The following is a 7,274-nucleotide window of genomic DNA, read 5'->3' on the forward strand; positions in this document are numbered from 1 at the left end:
TGTACTTTCTCTCAGTTCTTTTTGAATGCATCTGATAGGTAATTGTTTATGCAGGATGCTTGCAGCATACAGCTGAATGTAAATGTAGACATAAAACATCTAACAGTCTGTAGAAATATTTGTGGGTCACATTGACACTTGAGCATAGGCATTTGCGAGAAATTAATCCTGAATGAAGATGTTTCACATTCAGCTAACAGGTGTACATACACAAGTTTTAGGACTGTTCAACCTCGTTAGTGCTAGCATGATTATTCTCAGACAAGATTGCCTTGACAGCACCTGTCTATGCCTTCATGATAACAGATAAGAAGGAATATGACTACATTAATTTCTAACATGTATTAAGACAAGACTCAACAGGAATTGAAATGTGATGCTTAGATAGATCTCTGCCTTATGTTAGATTGGTAGGAATTTTCAATTTATAATTGTTTACTAGTGGCAACAATAAAATTAATTTTTCAACCCAGATTAGGCTGCTGACATGAAGAAAGCTTGAGGTAACCAAGAGTGGACAGTTCATTTCTGGTACATTTCATTTCTAAGGTCCAAAATACACTGCAGAAATAATCCAGTTTGAGACTGCTTTAACTGCCCTGGATCAGTGCTATGGAATCCTGGGAATTGTAGTCTGTTGAAGTTCCAGAGCTCTCTCTGACAGAGAAGGCTGAATTTCTCACATAACTACTGTTCACAGAATTCCCTAGCATTGAGCCAGTGCAGCTCAAGCAGTCTCAGACTGGATTATTTCTGGAGCGTGTTTTGAACTTCAGTGTATCTCCTGCATCTGGTTCTAGTTGGTTGTTCTTGAGGTTCTAATAGGGAAACAAGTACATCTGAGAAGCTTACAGTCCTTGTATTTGGTGACCCTCTGAAAAAAATCCACATGGAAACAAACAATACAGTAGTCTTGCTGTTTTGCCATCATATTTGATATAGAAGGGTGGTTCTGTAGTTTTTTCAGGGTTTGCCTTTGCCTTCCTCTGAGGTTGAAGGCAAAGGCAAAGCCCCTCCGAGCAAATTATGCCATGAAAACCCTGTGATACGCTCACCATAAGTTGAAAACAATTTGAAATCACACACCAACAACAAACATCACTTTAAAAGCAGAGGTGCACTGTTAGTATGGCAGCAAACAATGGCCTGTTACAGACTGCCAAAATAAAGCTGCTTCGGGTCTCTTTGGAGGCATGCTATTTAAATGATGCATGGGTCCTAAGAGTCCAGAGGTTGCGCCAAAGCCACACTCCATTCCTAAGCACTGGAGTGCAGCTTTGGTGCAGCTTCCGGATTCTTAGGATGCATGCATCATTTAAACAGCACACCTCCAAAGATACCCGAAGCAGCTTTATTTTGGCAGTCTGTAACAGGCCAATATGTCTCTTTAGAAAATTATGTCTGTCTTAAGTATAAATGGAACTGAAGAATTCTTCACTTTAGCTCCAGTGATTTCAGTGGAGTTTATTTTAAAATAACACTGGAATTCCCATTTCTAAGCATAACTGTAATGATTTGGAAGCTGTACCCTTATATTTCTATGGAACCTACTTTTAAGTAAACATGCTGATAATTTCAACCTTGAATCTTTATCTCATGCATGTTTGTTTAGCAGTTAGTCTTTTATATAGTAGGACTTACTCCTAAAGAAACTCCAGGGTTGCAAAAAGCCTTTTTGTAAAACATTTTTTGTCCTACCACTTTTAGAAAGTGGCCATTTTATAAAGAGAGGGTGAAAACCCCTTGGCTGTAATGGCAAATACTTTCATGTACTTATTTCATTTATATGCCACCTTTTTCCCAGCATGGGGATCCAAGACAGCTTGCCTTTATAACATATGATTCCAAGATTCAGTTCTAATAACAAAGCAAATTCAACTCAATTCATTCTCAAACTGTTAGAATGATCTTTAACAAAACAGAAAACTTGTAAATCTCCCAAGAGATACACATGCTACAGAAAATTTCAATCAACTGGGCATTCCATGTAACACAAAATGTGGTTATCGGAGGCAAAGATAAGTTCTTGCATCACAAAAAAGAAGAATAATTCAGCATGCCTCCGCAAACTTTTTATTCACAACAAACAATATGCACATGTAAAATGAATCAAACAGGTCAGGTAAGCACTGCATAAGAAAAAATGTTTTGAACCTTCTAGAGACCACTTACAGGCCCTTTCCAAAATGCATGCAGGGATGACTTTTGCTCCTGCCATACTCATTCTTGTGCTTTCCTTTTCAGTGGCCAAACTTACAGATATATGTGTTTTTGTTTTTAAACGAGGTGGTAGCTGGTTAGGCAGGTTTGTCTGCTCTCCCCTTTTCTCTTGCTGTTCACACATGCTCAGTAAGAGATTCTGGAAGCAGCTGCTTTTTACATTACCTGTTGTAAACAAACACACATGGCAACAGTAGGATTGACTAGAGTAGAATCCCGCTTAAAAGCTCAAGCTTTTGTTTATTGCATTATTTACTGCAGACACACTACTGTAATCCCAACACCAAAAGTCTGTCCTTCATTTCCAATACCATTCGTTCTAGAAATATGTCCAGGTAGCAGAAAATCTAGGAGGAAAACAGAGTTGGGCTAGTGTAAAAATCCTTTGTAAATAGGGGCTTCATTGTCAGAGGTTTTGTCAACTGAAACTCTATATCTTTGAAGCCACTAAGAATTCCAGTTCTCTCCCCACCCCCATAGGGCCAAGGCAGAATATGGAATTTCTGTTTATGGCTTCTTTAAAAATGGCCCAGAACATTACATCAGGTGGGATAGCAAAAAGCAATAGATTGGGGGAGAGAGAGACATTATTTATCTCAGTGGTTTTTCGGTTTTTAAAAATAGCAAGTATGCATGGCAAGTGGCTGAAACTTGGCAAAGTTGTTCATAACTCTGGGTAAAAATATTGTAAAATCTCTACCTTGTATGTCTAGTTCTGTGTGACTTCTGAAATGAAATGAAATTCTGTGGGATTGAAATATCTCATCCAGGTGGATAAGTGTTAAACAAGCCAAAGTTTGTTAGTAAACAACAAACTATAAATTAAGATAATGGTTTATAGCTTGTTAAACCATGGCTTGTTTGCAGAAATGGGTTTGCATATCATAAAAAACCAATTTCCAGCAAACCACACCATGCTGTATGTGGTTGTTACATTTTTAGCATGTATGATCAAACTCAACGGACTTTGTGTGTATGTGTCTTCACCTCGAGTTATGGTGACTCCGTCAATTTCATAAGGGTTTCTTAGGTGAAGTGTACTCAGAGGTGGTTTGCCAGTTCCTTCTTCTTGAAGTATAGCCTACAGCACCCGAGATTTATTATTATTATTATTAACCTTTATTTATGAAGCGCTGTAAATTTACACAGCGCTGTACATACAATCTTTTTAGTTAGACGGTTCCCTGCCCTCGGGCTTACAATCTAAAAAGACATGACACAGAAGGAGAAGGGAGTGGTGGAGGGAAAGGGTAAGAGGTCCAGCAGTTCCTCTCTACCTCCAAGGCCTGGACCAAGGCAGATGGACTGGAGGGAGGGCTTGGGTTCATAATGGATGGTTAATCATTTTCCAGGGAAAATACATACTCTCAAGTAGGATAATGCATATACAGTACATAGCAATACAGGAAATGGTTTGATAAACAGGCACCAAAAGAACATCTAGTAGTAAGCGACAATTATGCAATGCCTGGGAAGGCTTCTCTGAACAGGATGGTTTTCAACTCCGTTTTGAAGCTGGTTAAAGAAGTGATGGCTCTTGCTTGTGGGGGAAGAAGGTTGGTGTTCTCCCATCCAAGTACTAATCAAGGCTGACTCAGCATAGCTTCCAAAATCAGCCAGGATCTGATACCTTTAGGGTATTTTAGGTACCATTCAAGAATGTCCAACCACATGGCTGGAATTCTTTTGGTTCATCCCAACTACAGTTGTGCAGTGTTTAATTATGGTAGCTCTACATCTTTCCAAAAAAGATATTGAAAATTCATTTATCGTGCACATTTGCAACAGTGTGTTGTTTTTTTTAGTTGATAACTTCAGCAATGAAAAGTTAGAATAGATTCCCTCCACTTACCACAGTTGACCTGAGTGAAAGAAATCTGACCAGTTGCTCTTTGCAGTGGGAGGAAAGATAGGCTGTGTCCAAGCCTCTGTCTGGCACCAGCTGAAGCAAAAGGAATTCAGAGCATGCAGCCTCATCAACAGAAGGCCAATTGTTGAAATGTTGGTGAAGCCTCTGTGGAGCAACATTGTTTTTTAATTCCCATCTCCAGGCTCAGCTGCTATGACAGAATCTGAAGGCTGGCATAGCTGAGTGGACAAAAACCACTCCAGTCAGATCAGAGAGTTCCCATCAATGGGATGTTGGAATTAGATTGCTTGACTTACAATACTGTTGCAAATGGATAGCATCAATCGCTCTGAGCAAAATACATTGCAGAGCCTAAAAACAACAAAATCAGGTCCGATTTAAACATCATGCTGTATGAACAAGAAGAGCCATGTCCATGTGCCACAACATACTGTTGGCCCAGTTTTGATTATTTATTTTATTTTATTTTATTTTATTTCTTGGGTGAGAGCCATTCTGACCTTGAGGTCCTGTCAAGCTAATACAGTGGGCCCTTGGTATCTGCTGGGGTTTGGTTGCAGGAACACCTGTGGCTACCAAGATCTGCAGATGCTCAAGTCCCATAATATACAAAAGCATAGTCAAATGGTATCCCTTCTATCAAATTGCAAAATCAAGGCGTGCCTTTTGGAATTTATATTTTGGGGGAATATTTTCAAACCATGGAGAAAAAATCCGTGGTTTGAATCCGTGGATAAAAAAATATTTTGAATCCATGGATAAAAAAATTCGTGGTTACAGAAGGCTGATTGCATTTAATGTTTGGGAAATTTACTACTTTAGACAACTACTCTGAGAGTTCTCCAGGCGGTATCACCAATTACGTCCAAGATAAAGTTTGCCCAAAGAAAGGCTTGTTTCTGTGTCAGCTCTAGACTCTTTGAAAGCATTTCCATCTGTCTTGCTTTGTGTGATCAAAGCATTAATTAGAGGATGATGTTAATCAAGGAATGCAGCTCTGTTTTGGTCAGAGGTAGTTGAACTGTAAATCCTGCAGCTCTAACCAGCACAGTCAACAGGGAAGAATGCAACCCATCCACATCATGAGACAAACATGATTTCCACCCCTAGTTTAGGCAGTACTGTTGGAAGTCTTGACTTGCCTTCTTAAATTTCAGAATAAAACAATAGCCTGCTCCTTATGTTGGGTAGCAGGAGGAGGTGGAATTTGGAATTCAGAGCATGTTCACTGACCTGAAGCAGTGAACAAAGTTGTTTAGCTTTTCTTACCGATGTAAATAATGCCCCTAAATCTCTCACTCTTCTGTTCCTTTTAGCAGCAAATCCTAAAGGCACCTGATCCTGTCTGATCTTGGAAGCTAAGCAGAATTAGCTCCAGTTGATACTTGGAAGGGAAACTGCTATAGGATATATTTCAGAGGAAGGAACTGGCAAAACCACCTCTGGCATTACTTGCCCAAAAATCCTATTAAATTTATGGGGTAACCAGGAGGGGCAGGGAACCTCTGGCCTCTCAAATGATGTTGGACTACAATTCCCATCACTCCCTCTCCATTGGCCCATGCTGCCCTGATCTAGTGATAGTTGGAATCCAACTATCCCTGGAAGGTCCATGTTTCCCAGTCCTGACTGGAAGATTTAGCAGCAGCTTGCTTTTTCCTGTGCCTACTGGGAAGAGCAAGATTCTGCCCTCTCCTCCCCCCATCTGAATTAATTTAGTATAAACGAATTCTGTGATGTCGTGGCTTGAGCACAGGACTATGACTCGAGACCAGGGTTTGAATCCCTGCTCAGCCATGGAAACCGCCTGGGTGACCTTTGGCAAGTGACACTCTCTCAGCCTCAGAGGAAGTCAAGGGAAAACTCCATCTGAACATATCTTGCCAAGAAAACCTGTGATAGGCTTGCTTTAGGGTTGTCATAAATTGGAAATGACAATTTAGGCACACAACTACAAAACTACACCTGCATTTCAGTCTAGCTCCAGGTCAGCTTTGGTCACTTTGTCAAATGACATTTGCTGGGAACTGGATTGGGGGAGTGTTGTCCCTGTTGGTTCTGCTGGACCTTTCAGTGTCTTTTGATACCACTGACTACAGTATCCTTCTGAGTGCCTCTCCATGATGGAACTTGGTGGCACTGTTCTGCAGTGATTCCAGTCCTTGGAGGGGCAAACTCAAAAGTTGTTGTTGGGGGATTTCTGTTTGACCCCTTGGCCATTGTCCTGTGAATCCATCAAGGTTTGTTTTGTCCCCCGTGCTATTTAACATCTACACGCAACTCTTGAGTGAGATGATCGGGAGTTTGGGGATTGGGTGTCATCAGTATGCTGATGACATCCAACTATCTCTCGCTTCCATCCAATTCCAAGGAAACTGCATCCATGCTAAACCAGTGTCTGCTGTTGGTAATGAACTGGATCAGAGTAAATTAAAGTCAATACAGACAAGAGAAATGTTTCTCCGTCAGCTGAAAGGCAGATTGGGGAATAGGGATTTAGCCTGTGTTGGATGAGATTACATCCCTCTGAAATATCAGGTTTGCAATTTGGACATACTTCTAGACTCAAATCAGCCTGGATGCCTAGGTTTTGAAGATGGCTAGAAGTGCATTTGTACAATTAATACTGGTGTGCTAACTGGTCCTGGAGATGTCAAATCTGGCTACACTGGCACATGACTTGATTACAGCTGGTTTGGATTACTGTAGCACACTCTACTTGGGGCTACCTTTGGAAGCTGTTCAGAAACTTCAGTGACTAGGTCTGCAGTCTAGTTGTAGATAAGGTTTAGCACATATTTAGTGTACTTACAAACAGTTGAGCAGGCCTGGATGAGTACTGTTGTGCAGATAAGGTTGGCATTATTTACACACACAGGTTGTTCTATGTGTTGATCTCCCTTGTGTCATAAGGAGATTACCTGAGGTGTATCCAAGGTTGCACTAGATTTCCTCTTTCTAAAGCATTGACAAATACTTTTTACCATTCCACACATTTTTCAACAAATGTATAAACTCCGGCTCAAAACTTGCTTTTTTAAATGAAGGAAGGATTCGGTCCATCATAATATTGTAGGTACTCGCAGTCAAGATCAAGGACAAGAGTAGAGGATAAGTGGCTGTCCAAATATTGCTGGACTCAGCTCATATTAACCAAAGCCAATATGCTCTAAAGTAAGGGATG

This window comes from Sceloporus occidentalis, unplaced genomic scaffold (genome assembly GCF_023333645.1).
Source record: "Sceloporus occidentalis isolate IW3139 unplaced genomic scaffold, rSceOcc1.0.p SCAF_5, whole genome shotgun sequence".
Lineage (NCBI taxonomy): Eukaryota > Metazoa > Chordata > Lepidosauria > Squamata > Phrynosomatidae > Sceloporus > Sceloporus occidentalis.